Raw genomic sequence first — 22,646 nt, forward strand, 5'->3', positions numbered from 1 at the left:
AGTGTTCACAGAATCTGCCTGTTTTTCTACATTATTCAATACGTACTCACTGCCTGCCTCCTGTGCCAGGTGGTGTATGAGATATTGGAAGTCCATACCCTTTATTTTTGGCATAGTCTATCCCTGTTAAGCTCAACTATAAACCTCATTATTTCAACTTCAAATCCTTATCTTACCAGGTGTAATTTGGCAAACCTATAATCTAGCAGAGAGACTGAGGAAGTAGGGGTATTATAAGTCAAGGCCAACCTTGTCTCAAAAAAAAATGGGAGGGAAGGAAGGAGAGAGAGACACTCCTCCAGCTCCTAAGGAGCAGTGGGGCCCATTGCACTTCTAAAAACCCTCACCACGGGCAGGCTCTCTCCTTCACTCTTCCCACATTCAGTTCTCCATCCATGCCATATTCTAAATGTTCCTCCCATCTGCTGCCCCACCTGCAGCCCCAGGGCTGCTGTGTGTGGTAAACGGAGCCTGTCTGCACACTGACACAAGCCCCTGACTAGGCTCCAGCTTGTCCTCCAAGGATTTTCCCCAGTCAGTCATTTTTATAATGTATCAAAAAGCAGGTATGATGAGTCAGATTGTGTCGTGCCCTTCTTGTTCCCATCTTCAAAGAAAGGAAAGGACTAGAGGAAGCCATCTGGGAGCAGGAGAAAGGCCAGGGTTGCCTTCTGAGAGTAAGGGGTATAGAAGAAATGGAACCCTGGACATGAGACATTCAGTCTCTATGTGCAGTCAATGCGGCTGTCACACCTCGGTACAAGGAAAACAGTCTCAATGGACTCTTAGGTAGATATTGGAGGTGACTCCTCTTTTGGTCTTACAGGGAAGGAAGATAACAGATCTGAACTAAAAGGCTGACACCCATACCAGGTTTTACTTGCTTAGTAAAATGCTGGGTCTCATTCTTAGTACCAGCATGTTGGGGCTTAGGTTTCTATATGAATTCAGAAAGTCACAGTGTGAAGCCCTAAGTCAAAAAAAAAAAAAAAAAAAAAAAAAAAAAAAAATAGGATGTATTTGGGGAATGGAACCTGGCATCTAGTTTTCCTACTTTTAACTTACAGGAATCTTTGGTTCCTTAAAACTTTCCAGAATTTGCAGGTGGTCAAGGTAGGGTGGTTTTTGATAAGAGGTAGCAGAACTTCTTTAGTGACAGGCCTGTCATGTGTGTGCCTTGATCACTTGGTGTGAAAGTTGGAATGTTTCAATGGGGAAACACAAAGGTAAGTAGGTTTTTCACAAGTGTAAGGGTTGTGGCTTGGGGTCAGTGCTTCAATCCATCCTGAAAATAGGCATTATAAGTTAAGCATATTCAAACCCATGGAAGGAGCTAGCTGGACAAAATCTACCTGGAGGTATTGAAATCACTCTCAGGGCTTAGCCTTACCATGTCTTACCTTTGTAGACTTTTGTTCGATTATATTGTGGAACTAGATGTAAACTCAACTGTGTTTTTAAAGTTTTCCCACCAATACTGACTTAATATACAACCAGTTTTTCTTTACTGTGACAAGTACTTCCATTTGGTTTACATGATCTGCATGTGACACCACCTGGTAACCACCAAATGTCCTTCTGGAAGTGTCAGAGGTCGACTAAGTGGGAGCCAGGCAGACTCTTCCTATCTTCCTGTTCAAAGCTGTAGCTAAAGATGCCTATCCTGGCCCCTGGAGATCTCTCAGGAGATCTGTGCCTCAGGAGTTTGGTTGGTATCATAATGTTTGTAAAACTGATTTATGACCTTCTAAAGAGCATCTCCTTCAATTTATATGGAGTCTCTTTGGGCAGGCTCCAACCTTTGTGACAGATGAGTGTAGCTCAAGAGTGGGAAAAGGCAGAAGTAAGAAACACTCTTTGCTTCTAGAGTATTGCAAAGTGATGTTCTAACAATATGGAGGTAAGGAGGAGCCAGGGTGATCCTTTTTTTCTATTCTCTATTTAGCAATCTTCACAGATGGTTGTTCCATTTGTTTTATAACCTCTGGTTACCAAGAAATGTGGGGGAACTTCCCCTAGACAAACAATTATGCAGTAGATACCAGCTGAGTGTCCTCAAATCCCGTTTAATTTTGACACTGTCATCCTGGGAATCATCCAGTTTCATGGTGGTCCACTTCCAATTAAAATACCCTGTTAGTCACTTCATGCCCACTTCAGAAGGTCCAGCTTCCCATCATTGTTTGCACTTCCTCCTCCTTGGGTTAGGTTGATTTGGAATGGTGATGCTAAGAACTTAGGGAACATGCTTACTGATTTATTTAAAGGATATTACAGAGGATGCTGGTGAACACCAGATGGAAGAGATGTCCAGGAATGAGGGAAGGGCAGAGCCCTATGTCCTCAGGAAGAGCATGAGAGTCTAAGAACCTCCAAATGTTTCACTATCAAGATGCTCCCTGAACCCAACACTTGATGATGGCCCCTTTTAATGGAGGCATTGTGTAGGTGTGATAGACTAAATCAGTGACCACTGGTGATCTTCTCAACCTCCAGCCTTCATCTCCTCATCGAGGATGGGGTATGACGCTGAAAGTCAATTCTAACCCTGACTTATAGCAGTCCCCACCCTGAAGCTACCTGGAGAATTCTAGAGTCAACTTATTAGCATAACAAAACGATACCTGGCACTTTGGAGATTCCTTGTATTTTAAGAGTTGTGTGCTGGGAAATATCTCTATCAGTGTCGTAGATTACCACCCACCTGCCACCTGAACTTATTCCTCTCTGCTCTGACTAGTGGAGCAGCTTGGTGAGTGCATTGAGTCTGCAGAGATGCATCCTAGCAAACCTTAAATGAGGCATATCAGATCCTAGTGACTTGCAAATTCATACTGAAATAGAATTCAGAAATAAGTGGCCTTACAACATCACCCAAGATGATGCCCAACCCCATCTATTCCTGTATTAAATACTGCCACTTACCCCAACTATGTCCCCAGTGAAAATACAATACCTAGCACTTCTATAGCAACTGCCCCCACATATTTTCCCTATCAATCCTCAAACAAGTGTAAATAATAAGCCTCTGTGTGTTTATTTGGGAGCTGCTGGTGGGAGAGAGACGTCACCTTGGGTAATATTAATTTAGTGAGTCTGCTTGAGTAGAGTACAGCAGAAAGATGAGAACCACCTTTATGGGAGCAAACTTGTAGTTTCCTTTAAGATAGAATGATCTTGTAACAGACTGATGGTTTGCATCTTTTGAGTATAAAGCCAAAACCAGCACAGCCTAGACGTAAGAGAGTAGAGGAAGATGTATCACCTGCAGCAGGTAATGAGATATGTTGCAAGCATTGTCCTCTCCAAACAAAGGAGGCATGGGGATTTCATTTGGGGAGTCTAAACATACTCATATAGAAAAGTAAGGGCAAGCACATTCCTGAGTATGTTCACATAGGAGTGTGTCTTAGTTAGGGTTTCTGTTGCTATGATAAAACACCATGACCAAAAGCAACTTGAAGAGGAAAGGGTTTATTTTACCTTATAACTTGTAAGTTCATAACTGGGAGAGGCCAGGGCAGGACTTGGAAGCAGAAACTGAGACAGAGGCCATGAAGGAGTGCCACTTACTGGCTTGCTTAGTGTGCTTTCTACACCTGGCCAGGTATGGCACTACCCACAATGAGCCAGGCCTTCCCATATTAATCTCTAAGAAAATGCCCTACAGGCTTGCTTACATGGGAACCAGAACTTCTGCTTCAAAATAGTGTTTTCTATATGGTGAGAAATCTGCACCATGAGATCTCGGCAATATGGCCACCTAAATGAGACCCAAAACAGTGACAGCACCGGTTGACGTGACAGTGTGGATGAGGGAATCTCAAAAGGGCACCAACCTAGATGAGGAAGAGCTGCTGGCAAATAATGACTGCTGCAAGAGGAAGACTGTCTCTGCCAGGGATGAGCCAATGGTCGCTCCAAAAATCTGTACACACAAGCAACAGTAAACGGCCTCAGCAGGTGGTATTTATATATTTTCTGCCATGATCCTCTGACTTGCCTTTACCCAGAAACAATCCAGCCAGCCTATACTCTAGACAGAAACCTTTGAAAACATGAGCCAATACAAATCTTTCCATTTTAAATTGTTTCAGGTTTTTGTCATAGCAATAAAAGTCTGACTAATACATCATCCTTGATCAAGTTACGCCACTTAGAAAGATGGGCACAGAATTAAGATTGTAATTAGGGTGTCTAAGGAGTGGGAAATTTCTTAGAAGAGGCAGGGTCCAGATCCAGATGTCCCATAAAGGCTAAGGATTACTCCCACACATTGTCTCAAGCTTGATGTATCAAGGAAGTTGGCCATGGTCACCTGCATTTGGGAGAGGATCCAAGGCATCCTAGGATAGGAAGGCTTTCAGAGGAAGAGGAGGGGGACTCCAGGGGAGCTCCAGTTATAGACTTCATGTAAATATGTACAGTTGACACTCAGGCAGCAAAGGCAGGGCACTGGCCCCACTGCTGTCAGAAATCTGTATGTACTTTAAAAAAATGAACAGGAGTATTGATACCGTGGTAGATTAGAATGTTACTCTGTGATTCTGAAAAATGTGAAGAGTGGATAAGAAAAGGGAGACTATATTCTGAATAGAAGCGGGGCAAGGATCAGGGATTAAGAAAGGTATAGTGTTTTTTGTTTTGTTTTTCTGTTTTTCTGTCAAGTCTCAGCATCTTCATATGCCTTCATTTTGGCTGTTTTTCTTCTATTTATTTTTTTGTTTGTTTTATCCTATTTGCATTCATTTGTTTTTGCTTTTTCTTAATTTATTAATTCTTTAGATGGCAGTTTGTTAGATTCTAATGAGATACAGAAATGGTGTGGATTCAGATGGGAGGGAGGTGGGAGGATTTGGGAGGAGTTGGGGAAGGGGAAACAGCAATCAGAATGTATTGTGTGAAAAAAATCTACTTTCATTTAAAGAAAAATAGAAAGAGAAAGAAGGGAAAATAGGAGGGTCATTTGGAGTATAGTGGGTACTGTTGTGTGATATTTTATTTTTATTATATTTGTGTTTTAATTTTACACATCAGCCATGGGTTCCCCTGTCCTCCCCCCTCCCGCCCCCACCCTTACCTTACCCCCAGCCCCTCCCCTCCATTCCCATCTCCTCCAGGGCCAAGACTCCCCTGGGGATTCCACTCAACCTGGTGGATTCAGTTCAGGCAGGTCCAGTCCCCTCCTTCCAGGCTGAGCAAAGTGTCCCTGTGTAAGCCCAAGGTTCCAAACAGCCAGCTCATGCACTAAGGACAGGTCTGGGTTCCACTGCCTGGATGCCTCCCAAACAGTTCAAGCTATTCAATTGTCTCACTTTTCCAGAGGGCCTGATCCAGCAGGGTCTCCACAGCCTTTGGTTCATAATTCATGTGTTTCCACTAGTTTGGCTATTTGTCCCTGTGCTTTTCCAATCTTGGTCTCAACAATTCACACTCTTACAGTCCCTCCTCTTTCTCGACAATTGGACTTCTGGAGCTCCACCTGGGGCCTGGCTGAGGATCTCTGCATCCACTTCCATCAGTTATTGGATGAGAGTTCCAGCACGACAGTTAGGGTGTTTGGCCATCTGATCACCGGACTAGGTCAGATCAGGCTTTCTCTCGACCATTCCCAGCAGTCTACAGAGGATGTATCATTGTGGATTTCTGGGGACCTCTCTAGCACTTTGCTTCTTCCTGTTCTCATGTGGTCTTCATTTATCATGGTCTGTTATTCCTTGTTCTCCCTTTTTTTTTCTTGATCCAGCTGGAATCCCCTGCTCCCCTAAGCTCTCTTTCCCTCAAACCTTGTCCTTCATTACTCCCGCTATCGTCCAGGTTGTTCATGTAGATCTCATCCATTTCTCTGTCATTGGGTGATCCTTGTGTCTTTCTTAGGGTCCTGTTTTTTAGGTAGCCACCCTGGAGTTGTGTAGCAGTCTAGTCATCTTTGTTTTACATCTAGTATCCTCCTATGAGTGAGTACATACCATGTTGGTGGCGCACACCTTTAATCCCAGCACTCAGGAGGCAGAGGCAGGTGGATCTCTGTGAGTTTGAGGCCAGCCTGGTCTACAAAGTGAGTTCCAGGAAAGGTGCAAAGCTACAGGGAAACCCTGTCTCGAAAAGAAAAAAAGAAAAAAAAAGATTTGTGTGATATTTTTTATTGCATTCTGACAATAAAGTTTGATTTGAGTTAGAGGACAGAGGTAACCACTTGCTGACCAAAATTAATCATAGAGGTTTGGAAGACTGAGGACAGATAGAGAGACAGGAAGTAGTAAGGTGGGGCTTAGAAAACATCTTGGCCTTTTTTGCATGGAAGAATGGAACAGAGAGGAGTCACTGGTGGCTTCTCTGCCACTTCTCTGATCATTCAGGTTCTTACCCCAATATCCGACTCCCAGTATTTTATTGATAAAGAATAACTAGTTAAATGCATCAGGGTACTTTCCTCACTACTGTGATAAAACATCTGAAAGAAGCTACTAAGGTGATTGAAAAGTTTTTGCATCCTGATAAGCCACTCCACCAATGCAGCAATCCAAATCAGACCAAATTAGAAAAAGCTCTGGTTTAATGGGTGTTTCAAGTGTTCCTGGGTGATCCTCCAGCCCCTCGAGAGAGGAGATGGGGATGAGAGACCGGAAAACCACGTGTCTGTTTTCTGGAATGCAGTTTAAATACCCGATGGGAGTGATGTTGAGCATCTCTGTGGGAGGAGCTGTGTTTGGCAGGCTTTGAGGGGGCAGGTTTGGGGAAAGATATAGGGGAGGGGAGTTGAGGTGGACCTTCCACCAGAACATTCCAGACTCTCTGGGTATATGGATGCCAGGGTGCCAGGGGCTGAGGTCGACCTTCCACCAGAACAGTGATCAATGATTAATTTGACTGGCAACTGTAAAGAACACATTCTAGTATGGTAGAAGGCACGATGGCAGGGCCTTGCTCATATCTGAGCATACCAAGAACCAGAGATGAAACAAGAAGCAGAGCCAGGCTCTAGGCTCAAGGCTCACCCCCGGTTGCGCTCAGGGAACCTTTCCTAGAGTCCCAGTGCCAGGCATGTCATTTTGTTTTGATGGGCTAATTGCTTTAACAATTATAGTTGCTCTGTCCACACACACTACGTCTGCAGCTTCGGGCTTATTCATTCCTTTTTCCTCTCTAAATGAACAGTTTTCTTATATTCCTGCTCCTCTTGCAGATTTTGTTCATTATAAACCTGGCTAAGAGATGTGAGTAGTAACTATGTCACATCCTCAATGCTACACTATATTGACATTTCCTCCACCAGACAACTTAGTCTGTTATTTGTTGACTGGGCCTCACTGAAATTTTCAAGACTTTCACAGAACACAGCCAGATTATTTCCATAATGTAACACAAATGTTCTTTAGATAATTCCCAACAGAATCTTCATCTTCTTTGGAACCTCCATTGTCTGAATTTCGTTTGGCGTTCTGGTTTTCCACAGTCTCACCAGAACAGCCCATTAAGTTTTGCCTAAGGCTCTTTAGCCCCCATTTCCAAACTCTTCCACATTCCTCCAGCAAACCAATTCCAAAGACCTATGACCACATAGTCACGTTACTGCAGCAGTTCCCTCAGTTTTGATACCAGTTTTCTGTTTTAATTTCTTTCTTGTCACTATGATAAAATACCTTTTAAAAAGCAACATAAGGGAAGAAGGGCTTATTTTGACTCACAGTCTGAGGAAACACAGTCTGTCATGACAGAGAACAAATTATGACAGGAACTTGCTCACATCTAGACAGATCATAAAACAGACTGGAGCGGAAGCAGTGACTTACTGTCTGTAGACATTGTATCCTGCCCCTCATGACCCACTTTCTTCAGTGAAATCTCCACCTAAAAGTTCTACAACCTCCACAGTCAGCACCAGCTGAGGAGCAAGTGTTCAAACACCTGAATGTATGGGGTATGTTTCACATTCAAACCATATCTGGGGGGGGGGGGGAAAGATCCACTATTCTACATCTCTGGCCCTAGTTCCCTTGGTGCAGGGGAACTTGAAGCTACAACCATAAGACTGGAAAGTTCAGCCCCAGATGCAGAAGAACCTAAATTCTCACCAATGTAGAGATTAGTCCAACAGTTACTTCTAAAATCTGCAGTATGTCTGGAGTACATGGGAACCTCCTCAGCCCACAGGCCACAAAGCTAGTTGGAGCCAGCAACATCTGAAAATCAAGAAGAGATGCTTGTAAATGAAGCCCTGTCCCTGACAACATGCCCTTCACTGGTCCAGTGCTCAGCTCCCATAAGACAACATGAACTGATACCATGGGATCACCCAGGAAATGGCAACAGAATGCAGCTACAGTGCACTGCACATCCCCCAAGTCCAAACCCAGGGGTGTTCTGAAGGTATCTGAGGGTATCTGAAATGGATAAGGCAAAAACCACACTGATTTATATACTAGAGAAGGACAGAGGAGAGAACCAAGCACTTTGCCTGCCAATCTCAGTCCTTTTAGACCAGAAGTAGACCATCCCATGAGAATCTTTCCATTTTTTCAAAAGTGTGTGTGTGTGTGTGTGTGTACATGCGAATGTTTTCCACTTGTGGGAAGGCCAGAATAAGTCATCAGAACCCCTGGAGCTGGAGTTACAGGCAGAAGTGGGCCACCTAATGTGAGTGCTGGGAACCAATCTCTATCCCTGTACCTTCCTGTATTTATTTCATTATTGATACTTTTACCCTTATTAATTTTTTCACAGCTTATTCTATATTTTTGTTTCTTTTTTGAGGCATGGTCTCATGTATCCCACACAGTCTGGCCTTGAACTCACAATGTAGCCAATGGTGGCCTTGAACCTCCCATCCTCCTGCTTCCCAATCACTGGAATTAATTGTAAGCACATGCCACTATATTTGATTCTGGGGTTTTTACCCAGTGCTTTGAGCATGTTACACAAGTACTCTACCAGTTGAACTATATACCAGCCCCATTCCTTTCTTTTGTAAGTTATTGATGGGGGCTGGAGATGTGGCTCAGTGGTTAAGAGCAGTGCTGGCTAGAGATCCTGAGTTCAAGTCTCAGAAACCATATGGTGGCTCACAACCATCTCTAATGGGATCTGATGCCCTCTTCTAGCATAAAGTCAGTAGAGCACTCATATACATTATTTACACACACACACACACACACACATACATATATATATATATATATATATATATATATATATATATATAGAGAGAGAGAGAGAGAGAGAGAGAGAGAGAGAGAGAGAGAGAGAGAGAGAGAGAGAGAGAGATGGATGAGATGGCAAAATAGTATCTTAAATACTTTTTTAGTCTCTGTCTAACTTTGGTGCTGTTGCTCTTACAGTGACTTCTTTCTTCTCTCTGAGTGATACATGGATTAGACCTTGAAGAGATGTCTACTCACTAAGGAGACCTCCACATAGAACCAGAAAAGATTTCCATCCCAAGAGATACACAAATTATAACATAAAAAAAAATATGAAAAAACAAAGCAACATGATTCCTCACAAAAGTTAATAACTCTTAGATGACTTGAAGATTGAAGTGCTTGCAATGTGAATTCAAAGAAGAAGTCAAAAGTTTAGCTTTAAAAACCACCAATGGTTGGGTTGTGGATACATGCCTAACCTGCACAAAACCCTCAAATGCATCTCTGGCACTGGAGGAAGAAATGGTGGAGGAGGAGAAGGTACTAGAGGATTTGGAGGAGAAAGAAGACAAGGAGAAGAAGAAGAGGGGAAAGGAGAAGAGGAAGAAGAAAATTGTGAAGTGCTCCAGGGAGGACTCAAATAAACAGATGAATGGGGGGAAAGTCAATTTGAGACTTGGATGAAAGAATGAATAACTGGGTAAAAAATTTAGCAGTGGAAGACTAATAAAACTAAATAACTAAAATAAACCAATAAACTCTAATAAAAAAGATAAACTAAAGTTATAGAAAACTTACATAATAATACTATAGCAGAAAGTTCCCTGAATCTAGGAAAAGAAATAAGCATCCAGATATATGAGATATATATAGCCACAAATAGATAAGACCAGAAAGGAACCTGTCTACTTCATGTTATACTTATAATGACAACACTATATGATAAGAAAAGAGCACTAAGAGCTGAAAAAGGTAAGAGTCAAGTTGCTTATAAAGATGATTCCTACATGGTAACAACAGAAATATCAACAGTCAAGAAAGCAAGGTTGGATGGGTCTCACGCCTGAAAAAGAACCTGCCAAGCAGAATTACTATACCTAGCAAAGATATCCTTTAAAATTGAAGGAGACATAAAGATTATCCATGACAAGAATGAGCTAAAGCAATCCATGACCACTAGCTCAGCATTGCTGAAGATACTTAGATGAATACTATAAAAAGAAAAGAAAGAGGTACACAACTGTGAGAGCTTAGGAAAGGATAAATCTCCCTGGAAGAATAGATTCTAAATTGAGAATTAGGAACGTTTCAAACATTATTATCTAAGATGAATAAGGAAAAATCAATAGATGTCTTTCAGAAAGAACTCTATTTTAAATGGCCTTAACTCTCCAGTTAAAGGATGGTAGAATACAAAAAAAAAATTGCTGTATGAGAGAAACTGGCCCCAATAACAAAAATACGTACAGAATGATAAAAATGTAAAAATGGCATTCCAAGCAAAAGGAATCAGAAAGCAGTGAACAGTAGCTGTAATCATATCCGATACAAGAGACTCAACTAACTGACAGAGCCATGCACAGACTGAAAGAATGAAAACTGATATTTCAAGCAAAGGAACCAGAAAGCAAGAAGAGATAACTAAATGCTTATCTGACAAAGCAGATTTTCAAAATGAATCAGGAAAAATAAAGGTCATGACATATTATTAAAAGGAATAAGCCACTAAGAAGATAGAATGATTGTACATGTGTGCAACTTCATACATCAACTTGATATATGAAAACAAACAGTACTTGATAAAGAGAGACAGATGGGTCCAAATACAAAATATTGACTTCAGTGGTCTATGTAGTCTCATAACCAGAGACATCATCTAAACAAAAACAAAAATGAAAAAATAAACTTCACAGTTAAGCTACATGATAGATCAAAAAGAACTAAAGGTATCTATAGAATATTGATCCACCAGCTGTGAAATACAAATTCTTTTTATTATCCCATAGAGCTCTCTCCAAAATAGACCACATAATAACCATAAGGCAATTATTATTGAATACAAATAAAAAATTTAAATTCTAATGTCTTATCTGATCACTGTGCAATTAAACTAAAAGTCAAAATAAAGAGGGGCTAGAAAGATGGATCAATGGCTAAGAGCACTTTGTGTTCTTCCAGAGGATCTGAAGTCCCAGAACCTGCATCAGATAGCTGTAACTCTAGCTAGCTCCAAGGGATCTGACACCCTCTTTTGACCACTGCATTCATCTGCACACAACTGACAAACACAGCGAGATATGCACATAGACATAATTTAAAATTTTAATATTTATCTTTAAAAAAAAGAACAAAATACTAATAAACAAATACATGGAGATTGAACAATACATTTTTTATGTGTGGTTCTAAGGATTGAACCCAAGTCTTTATGTTGCACAAGTGCTGTATCACTGAGCTACATCCCTAGCCAAGGTAATGTATCTCTGAAGGATCAGTGGTTCAATTTAATTCATAAGTTGAAATACAAATGAAAACACAATCTACAAGATCCTTTGGGAGGCACTGAAAACAGATCTAAAAAGGAAGTTCACAACTGTGAGTAACTACATTAAAAAAATGAAAAAAATCGCCAGGCAGTGGTGACGCGCACCTTTAACCCCAGCACTTGGGAGGCTGAGCCAGGTGGATCTCTGTGAGTTCAAGGCCAGCCTGGTCTACATAGCAACATCTAGGACAGGCACCAAAACAACACAGAGAAACCCCTGTCTCAAAAAAAAACAAGAAAAAAAAAGAAAAAGAAAAATCTCAAATAAATAACCTGATGATGTATCTCAAAGTTTAATAAAAGGGAAAATAGCCAAATTCAAAATGATTAGATAGAAATAATAAAGGCCAAGGCACAAATTAATGACATAGAGATAGAAAAAGAAATAATACAAAGGTCAATAAGGCAAAAAAAAGTTGTTGTTTTTTTAACGTCCAAAAGTTGGTTCTTTTAAAGATAAGCAAGATTGATAAGGCCTTAGCCAAATTAACAAATAGAAATAGAAGACTCAAATTAATAGTTTTAGAATCAAAGGGGAAAGTATATAATAGAAAACATCAAAATCCATGGGCTCATTGGAAAATACTTTTTAAAACATATTCCAGTTAATTGGAACATCTGGATGTGGATAAATTTCAAGATACATATGGTCTACCAAAGTTGAACCAAGACCTATTTTTAAAATGCAAACATAGGTGTGCAACATTACCACACCTCTAATCCTTGCATTCAGAAGGCAGAGGTAGACATATCTCTGTGAGTTCAAGGCCGTCCTGGTCTATGTAATGAGTTCCAGGACACCCAAGGCTATGTAGAGAGACCAAGTCTCAAAAAGAAGAGAAGAAAGAAGAAGAGGAGGAGAAAGAACAAGGAAAGAAGAAAAGAAGGAAGGAAAAAAGGAAAGAGAAGGAAGAAGGAGAAGATGATGGTAGAGGAAAAAAAAACTTATAAATCAAATTCAAGAACACATTAAGATCATTCTCCATGACCAAGCTTGTTTCTCTCCAGAGACAGAAAAATTACTTGTTATAATCTTGTCTCTGCAGCAGGTGCTGCTAATAGTAAGCCCCCTGGTCACAATGTCTGTGTTATAGTCTATTGTATGTCCAGGAATGGGTAGCACTGAGCACCAAGGGCTATGGGATCTCAATATCTACTGATACACAGGTTACAGTGATGAGTACCAAGGCACTCAATGGTGATGGCATGCAAAGGTGATGGGGACTATGATGGTGAGCCTATGGCATGCAATGGTGTGATGATATGTGAGGTGTGATGTGTGTGTGTGTATGTATATACTTATATACATATATACATATGTATGACTGTGGTCAGAATGTGATTGTGTATGTGTATGTTGGTGACTGCCTGGGATGTGGTGGTGATGAGTAGAGTGCCATGAAGAAAATGGTGCTGCTGTGGTGATGGATGGAGATACCAAGGTGGCAGCTAAGAATTTCTTGTGGTCTACTCTCTGCTCCTAGTCCATATCACACTCTGTATCACTTTGAACTTCCCCAAACTTAATACTAACCATCCAATATTGACCAGAGACCTTTGGAGATAACAAACATCTGACAGACATATATTTTATACCTTATATGTGTTATATCCAATGAGCCCTGAAATATTTTACAAGGTGTGCAACTACTTGGAAGACAAATAATGATGGGGGCACATTTGCAAAGCATGAACTCATCACAATGGCAACAGGGGACTACAAAATTATCCGAGTAGCACATTGTTATTACAATTAACTTTATGTAGTTGTCTGCGTTTTGTTTTGCTTTGCTTTTTATTGTTGGTTTTGTTGTTATCAATGTTTGTTTATTTTTGTTTTTCAAGACAGGGTTTCTCTGTGTAGCCTCAGCTGTCCTGGAACTCACTCTATAGACCAGGCTGGCCTGAAATTCATAGATATCTGCCTGGCTCTGCCTCCTGAGTGCTGGGGTTAAAGGTGTGCACCACTACACTCTGCATATGTAGTTGTGATTAATAGTGAATCCTTACATTTATTGCATTTCTGTAGGCTGTGAATACCACTATTAGAGTCTGTTTGTGTGCATGAATGTTGATAAAATTTATTATTAATAATAGATTTAGGTATACTTTGAAGTATATTTAAGTGATTAAAAAAAAACACGTTTTATATGTTCATTTTTGTACCTAACTTTTAATTGTTTTTTGTATTTCTAGGCTAGGGGAGTTTTCCTCCAAATTGTGACAAATATGCAAAAATAGGAAAAACACTTAAGTGAAGCAGTGCTGTTTACACCTGTGTTGTTATAAGGGTCATATCTGTATGTGAGTGTATGTGTGTTTCCATGTTTCACTATTTGAGGGACTGACCTAGACAACGCTTGCTATTTTCCACTAATAATTCATCACCATTGTAGCAGTAAATTGGTATCACAGTTTGCTTTTTATTTATGTATATTTAGTTGACCACAGATGTTGAACATCTTTTCATATACTTACTGACCATTTACAGATATTCTGTGGAAAATTTTTTGGATAATTGGATTCTTTCCATTATTTTTATTTTTATTTTATATGTATGGGTATTTTTGCCTGCATGTGTGCCTGTACACCACATGTTTGCTAGTGCTTATAGAGGCCAGAAGAGGGCACCAGATCCCCTAGAACTGGAATTACGGAGGGTTGTGGGCTGCTGAGAATTGAACCTGAGTCCTCTGCAAAAGCATCCAGCGCTCTTAACCACTGAACCATCTCTCTGGCCTTCCATCTTTTTTGAAAGACAAGAGTTTCACTGTGAAAGTCAAGCTAGCTCAAAACTTGAAACCTTTCTACCTCAGGTTCCCAATCATTAGGATTACAAGTTCATTCATGCCACCACACTTGGCTCTTTTCTCATCTTCAACATGTATTATTTGTGTTCTTGGTGACTTGTAAGTACCTCTTCTATATTCTAGATACAAAGCAACTATTAATATACTGTTTAAGAATATAGTCTGGGCAGCAGGGGTGGGAGGTTAGAGGGGATATGTTATCTTTTAACTATTATCTGTTTCATCTTTTGTTTGAGCAGTGCAAGGGATCTAACCTGAGGTCCTCAAGCACACTAAATAAGCATGCTACCACTTCCTATTTCTTTTTTAAAATGCATAACAATATCTTTTGATTCAACTAATTAGTAACTTATTAAATTTAAAGCTTTTGAATTTATGAAATTGAATGTCTTTTTTCTGATGTTCATGCTTTCAGTGTTAGATATAAGAAGAATTCATTGTCAAATCCAAGGTTGTACAGACTTCCAAAATATATTTTCTAAGACTTGGTTGACTTTAGCTTATATTTATGCAGTTGGACTATTTTGAACTAATTCTCTATATTAAGTGAGGCAAGGATGGAATTTATTATTTTGCATATGGAGATCCTGTTGTCCCTCCATTATTTATTGAAGAATTGTTTTTCCATTTTCATGTTGAATAATTTATGACACTCTTGTCAAAATCAATTGTATATAAATACAGGGGTTTATATGTGGACACACAGCTCTATTCCTCTGGTCCATATGTTTGTCCTTATACCACTACATAGTGTTTTAATTAGGGAAACATGGCTCTTCCAATTTTGTTTTCTTTTTCAATCTTGTTCTAGCTGTCTAGGGATCCAATGAAATTCTATATGAATTTGAATTTCAGTTTTTCTATTTCCATAAAAATACTCTGAAATTTTTACAGAAATTGAATTGAATATGTAAGATAACTTGGAAAATACATGTCAGTCAGGAAAATAGGATACCTTTTCTATTTATTTAAGCAATTTTCCTATAGTTTTCCATATATGTCTTGTTATTCTTTTGGGAGACTATTATTTGAAATAAAATCATTTCTTAATTTTCTTTTTGGGTAGTTCAATGCTCTTAATATACTGATCTTCTACTCCATAACTTAAATAATTTCTGTTATTAGCTATAGTAGCTTTTTAGAAACCCTGAAGGTTTTTTTCCCTTCTCTTTCTTTCTTTCTTTCTTTCTTTCTTTCTTTCTTTCTTTCTTTCTTTCTTCTTTTGTTTTGTTTTTTGAGACAGGGTTTCTCTGTAGCTTTGCACCTTTCCTGGACTAGCTTTGTAGACCAGGCTGGCCTCGAACTCACAGAGATCCACCTGCCTCTGCCTCCCAAGTGCTGGGATTACAGGTGTGCGCCACCACCGCCCGGCCCCCTTCTCTTTCTTTTTATTTTGTTTCATTCCATTTTTGACAGAGTCTTGCTAGGTCAGTCTCAAACCCATGATCTTCCTGCCTTGGCCTCTGGAGTGCAGGATTATGAGGCCTGCATTCTATAGGATTCTGTACGTATAGAATCATCTAAAATCTAGTTTCGCTGCTTCTTTCTTTTTCATTTTTGTTGTTGTGTTTTGTTGTTGTTTTTTTCGAGACAGGGTTTCTCTGTGTAGCTTTAACTGTCCTGGAACTCACTCTGTAGACCAGGCTGGCCTCAAACTCACAGAGATCTGCCTGCCTCTGCCTCCTGAGTGCTGGGATTAAAGGTGTGCCCCACCACCGCCCAGACAGCTTCTTCTTTTGTATCGTTTAGATGGCATTTATTTCTTTTTTTTAGCTAATTGCACTGGCTAGGATCCAGTACCATCCTGAATTATGGAGATGAAGGTTAGTAATCTCTGCCTTCGTTTTGATCCTTGGGGAAGAAGTTTTCATCCTTCCTTCCATCATCATGTAAGACATTGGAGGCATATTTTTCATAAATGACTTTATGGCAGCAAGTTTTAGGTTTGTGGATGTGTGTGTGTGTGTGTGTGTGTGTGTGTGTGTGTGTGTGTGTGTGTGTTTTACCATTAAAAAAGTATTGGATTTCATCAAATGCTTCTCCAACTGTATTGAGACAGTTAGGTTAGCTTTCTCTCATGAGCATATAGGAAGACTGGTCATGAAATCAGATATAACTTCCAGAGGAAACTGGAACCATAAAGCAGAACCACATGAGATGGAAGGCGTATTTATGCTATGTCAAGATGACTATCATTTTACCATATCGAGCTGAAAATGTCCCCACTGTGTGGACAAGTGGGCATCTGACTTGTCTATGATTTGCACTTGCAGCAACTCTCATTGCAGCAATATTTAACGTCTTTACAAATGTTTTGAAGTTGGGCATGGTGACACTTATCTGAAATCCCAGTACATGGGAGGTAGAGTTGGAAAGATCAGTAGTTCAAGGTCTTCCTAGGCTAGGCTACATAGTAAGCAAAAGGCCAGCCTTGGTACCTGAGACTCTATCTCAAAAAAGAAACAGACAGACAGACTACTGGAGAAGATGGCAGCTTGGAACCAGAATGCATGTGAGCTGATGAAGAAGTGTTAGCATAGGAAAAGCGTGCTCTGTTTCAAAAAGAGTAAGAGGGAAAGAACTTGAGGAAGCCATTAAAGAGTGACGGTACAGCTGAAAAGGACAGAGAAACAAGATCATGCACTAGCTAGTTTTCATGTCAATTTGAAACAGGCTAGAGTCATTTTAGAAAAAGGCACCTCAGTTGTGAAAATGTCCCCATCAGGTTGGCTTATGGGCAAGCCTGTGGTGTATTTTTTGTTAGGATCCTGAGGGGAGGGAGCAGAGCAGAGCAGGGAGCAGAGGGCAGAGAGAGAGGGTGGGGTCTGCATCCGGTTTTTAAGGCGCTGATTTTTGTGACCATGCTGTGCGTACATAGTTGCCAGTGCCCACTGATGATGTAAGATGCAAGACCCTGAGCTGTGCATGTATGGGAGTGAGGGCAGGATCCTAACATTACAATTGTTTTGCTTATTATAAAAAGTAAGTGAATAGGAATAGGGGCATCTCCCGGAAAAACTGCTTCCAGCTGATTTGGTGGGTGATAGTTGGCCCTTGGGGGGTAGAGCAGGGGGGCCTTCCGAGGTAAACAGGCATCCTGGGATGGTGGGCTGTTCTGCTGCCCTGGAGCCGTCCATCCCTCTTGACTTGGCATTCTGGCTACTTTTGTGTCTGACAGGATGCTGGTGAGACAGAAAAGGCCTAAAGTAGATATGACCTGTCCAGATGAATTTAAGCTGATTTCTGGAGCTTGGGAAAATTTCTGAACATGTTAAGAAGCAGCCATAAGAAAATTGGTGACCAGCAGAAGTGGCCCACCCAATACTGGAGAGCCCACCCAATACCGGAGAGCAGAAGTCAGATAGACAGAAGTGGTTGCACATGGCAAAGAAAGAATCAGAAGTGGAGAGGGGGTGGGGTGAGGTGCAGAGCTTAGGTAGAAAGCTTGGGGATAAGGTAACTTTTCATTTTTTAGATTGATGATTGATGTAGTGAATCCAGCCAATAGGTGAGGCACCACCCTAGGACAGGTAGTCCTGAGTTGTATAAGAAAGCAGGCTGGAAGGCTGGAGAGATGGCTCAGTGGTTAAGAGCACTGGTTGTTCTTTCAGAGGTCCTGAGTTCAATTCCCAGCAACCACATGGTGGCTCACAACCATCTGTAATGAGATCTGGTGCCCTCTTCTGGCCTGCAAGGACACATGCAGACAGAACACTGTATACATAATAAATAAATAAATCTTAGAAGAAGAAGAAGAAGAAGAAGAAGAAGAAGAAGAAGAAGAAAGAAAGAAAGAAGGCTGAGCAAGAAAGAAAGAAGGCTGAGCAAGCCAGGAGCAAGCCAGTTCTTCTCTGTTCCTCTTCTTTTCCCTTTAACTTTGCTTTACCTCTTCCTCCCTCTCTCTACCACCTTCTTTTAACATATCCACTTATACTTTACTTTTCTATGAATCTAACAAGACATCATGACCAAGGCAATTTATAGAAGAGAAGGTTTATTTGGCTTTCTAGATGGAGAAACATGTAAGCAGGCAGAAGGTGGCTGGAGCAAGAAGTTGAGAGTTCATCTCTAATCAATGAAGGAAGTAGAGAAAGAAAATTGGGGATGTCATGAATCCCACCCACAAGGACATACTTCCTCCAGTAAGACCACACCTCCTAAGCCTCCCCAACCAGTACCGTCAAATAAGGACCAAAGAGCCAAATGCCTGAGAATATGAGGTCCATCTCATTCAAACCACCACAATCCTAAACAATGTTCCCTTTACAACACACTATTAGTTTTGTCATTTTCTGCTTTATGGTCACTGATGATATATTAGTGCATTTTTGTTACTTTTAGCGTATTTCTGTATCTTTTACAGTTTGGTGTTGTTGCTCCTATAGCAGTTGGTTTCGTACACTCTGAATGGTACCGGGGACTGAGTCCTCAAGTATAGGCTTCTCACTGAGAAGATCTCCATTTAGAACTGGAAGGGATAGCCAGGGCAACAAACATAAATCATAGCATAGAAACACAGAGACATGAAAAATGCAAGGTACCCTGACTTCTCCCAAAGACTGTAACTCAACCACTAAATTATAAACCACTTTATGGGTAAGTCCTGGATGAAGATCACAAAAGTTTACACAAAAATGACCAATGATCATAGAGAACACAAACAGGCAGATAAATGAAGAACAGAAATGGGTCCAGGACTCATAGAGGAAAGCCTGCAACATAGAGGAGTCATCAAAATGGATGAGAAAATCAGGAATGTGGAGGAAAAGTTCAACAAGAAAATTGAGATTCTGAAGGAAAAACAAAGCTCCCCAAATAGAAACATTAGGAATGAAAAACAAAACAAAACAAAATGTCCATGGTAAAGGGCCACCAGTAACTCAACCAATCAAAAGAAAAAGCAAAGCAAAGACAAGCTGGGGAGCATCTACATGGCTTGTGCTAGAGACTGCACTTAGGAGCACCTGTTCCCCTCCAGGAAATTCCCAGAACCCACACAAAAGGCTCAGAACCATCTGTAACTCCAGTTCCAGGAGATCGGATACCCCGTTCTAGCCTCTTCAGGCACCAGGCACATGTGTGATACAAAAACATAATGCATAAGAAAAAAAAAAACCAAACACATTTATAAATACTTTTCAAATTAAGATTAAAATTTAAAAAGAAACATTATCTTAGTTAGGGTTTCTAGTGCTATGAAGACACTATGACCATGGCAACTCTTATAAAGGAAAACATTTCATTGGGGCTGGCTTACAGATCAGAGGTTTAGTCCATTATCATCATGGCAAGAAGCATGACAGTGCACAGGCAGACATGTTGCTGGAGAAGGAGGAGGTGTTCTACACCTGAATTGGCATGCAGCAGGAAGAGAGAGCAAATGTGAGCCACTGGCCCTGACATGGGCTTCTGAAACCTCAAAGCACACACCTAGTGACACACTTCCTCCAACAAGACCACACCTACTCCAACAAGATCATACTTCCTAATAGTGCCACTCCCTATGAGCCCATGGGGGCCATTTTCTTTCAAACCACCAGGAGCATTTATATTTAGGTATGACAACAACAACAAAAAAATACATGTCTACAACATTAAGAACTCAAGGATCTCCCATCCAAGTACTAACCAGGCCCAACCCTGCTTAGCTTCTGAGATCAGGCAAGTTCAGGGTGGTGTGGCCAGGCAGTGGTGGCGCTAGCCTTTAATCCCAGCACTGGGGAGGCAGAGGCAGGCCTCTGTGAGTTCAAGGCCAGCCTGATCTCCAAAGCAAGTTCCAGGAAAGGCACAAAGCTACACAGAGAAACTCTGTCTCGAAAAACCAAAAGAAAAAAAAAAAAAAAAAGAACTCAAAGATCAAGGATCAAATCAAGAAACCAAACCTAATAATACATAAAGCAGGAAAAGAAACTAAAATATTAAGTAAAGTCATAGACAATTTATTCAATGAAATTATAGTAGAAAATTCCTAAATCTAGACAAAGAATTAGACCTCCAGATGCAAGGAACATTTAGAATCCCAAATAGATGTGGCCAGAGTTGAATCTCCAGAATGTTATACTCAAAATGTCAAAAATGCAAAACAATATATACTTCAATATATATATATATATGCTCTATAAATATATATACTATATATGTACTATATAAGTAAATAGATAAGTAGAGATAGATAGATAGATAGATAGATAGATAGATAATAGATTAAACACTGAAAGGGGAAAATGGCAACTCACAACTACAAAGACCAACACATCAGAACATCAGACTTCTTACTACCAGCTATAAAATTCAGGAAAGCATGGATTAACATATTTCTATTTTTAGTGTAAATTAACCAATTTACTACAGGCTATGCAAGTCTCAAACGGCAGTGCTTCCACTAGTCTTCAGTTCCTTCAATCTTCTGATGGAGACTTCACTGTGATGGCAGAAGTGATGTTGGAGGTCCAGGCTCCTCCAACCACTGTTTGCACACAGGAACCACAGTGCCAGATGTCAATGGCTCATCTCTTCATCTTGGTCTTGCCACAGAAGGAGCAAATGTACTTGGTGTGCTGGCTGATTTCAGTTTTCTTCACCATTTTCCAGAGGGAGGCATCATATCAGGTCTCATATTTCCCAACAGTCCCATCTTTGGTTCATTAGGCATGACACTGGAACCTAAGCCTAAACCCAGAGAGCAGACTGACACATTTTAAGCTTTGAAAATAAATGACTGTCAATGCAGATTGCTACACCCAGAAAAACTGAATATAGCAATAAGAGCATTTCAAATTAAGTACAAAGTAAAGCAGTTCACGACCACCAAGTCATCAATATGCCATGCGTTTGAGGGAATATTACACACAGACACAGGAGTTAGGGTCGATCCTAACAGCACAGGAGAGAAGAAACAGCACAGAAAGAACAAAGGAACAAAGGAAAGCCAGAAAGGCATCTGTTGTCTGTAACCCAGTAAACCAGAAAACCTCTAATTCCAAAACCAGAGAATGAAGAGAAAATGAAAATCCACCTAACCAGAAACACCTGACAGAGTTCCAGGAATCAGTCAATTCCTCTCAATAGCATGAACGTAAACAGCCTCAGCTGATGCAGACAGAATAAGTAACTGGATTACAATACACATCCAACTATCTATGTTCTCAAAAGCCACACCTCACTGATTAAAAGTACCCACAGACTGAAAGAAAAAAAAATGATAGAAATCAATTTACCAAGCAACTGGAAGCAAAAACCGAAACTGGAATGGCTATTCTGACATCTGATAATATAGACTTCAAGCTAAAATTAGTCAGAATATCTCAAGAAGGCCACGACATACCAATAGAGGGAATAAACTATCCCAAAGACATAACAATGGCACATATACATGGATCAAACCTCGAGGCTCCCAACTTAATAAAATAAGCCCAAGCCATAGAGTAAATGGACTTGCATTATCTACAGAATATTCCATCCAAAAGAGGTGGAACTTAACTTCTTCTCAGCAGCCCAAAGAATCTTTTCTAAAATTGCTCATATCCAAAGTCACAAAGAAAGTCTTAAAAAAAAAAAAAAACTACAAAAGAATGAAAACATTTTCTTCTAGCTTATCATAGCATAATAGAATAATATTAGGAATCAATTGTGAGACAAATCACAGAAACTACACAAATTCATATTCTTGAACAAGGGAAAAATGACTGAAAAAAATCAAAGAGGAAGTTAAAAAAAAAAGTCTTAGAATTGAACAAAAATCAAAACACAACATACCAGGATCTGAGGATACAGGTAAGGCAGCTCTAAGATGACATTTTTTAGCTATTAAAAAATCAGTGGGGCTTGAGAGATGGCTCAGGGTTTAGGATCTTGTCCTGCTCTTCTAGAGAACCAGACAGAGTTCAGTTCCTGACACCCACACTGGGCAGTAGTACATAACCACCTGTAAATTCAGCTCCAGGGGATCCAAAACCCTATTCCGGCCTCCTCTGGCACCTGGACACACAAGAGACTCACCCATATACGCATTAAAAATATAACTTTTTTTTTTTTTAAATCAGAGAGTAGCTGGAGAAATGGAGAGAGAAGGGACCCTTTCACCTTGGGGTGCTCCCTCTGGATCCAGGATTAGGCACAGACCACACCCAAATACCAATTTCCAAGCTC

The sequence above is a fragment of the Onychomys torridus genome, chromosome 13 (assembly GCF_903995425.1).
Source record: "Onychomys torridus chromosome 13, mOncTor1.1, whole genome shotgun sequence".
NCBI classification, from domain to species: Eukaryota; Metazoa; Chordata; class Mammalia; order Rodentia; family Cricetidae; genus Onychomys; species Onychomys torridus.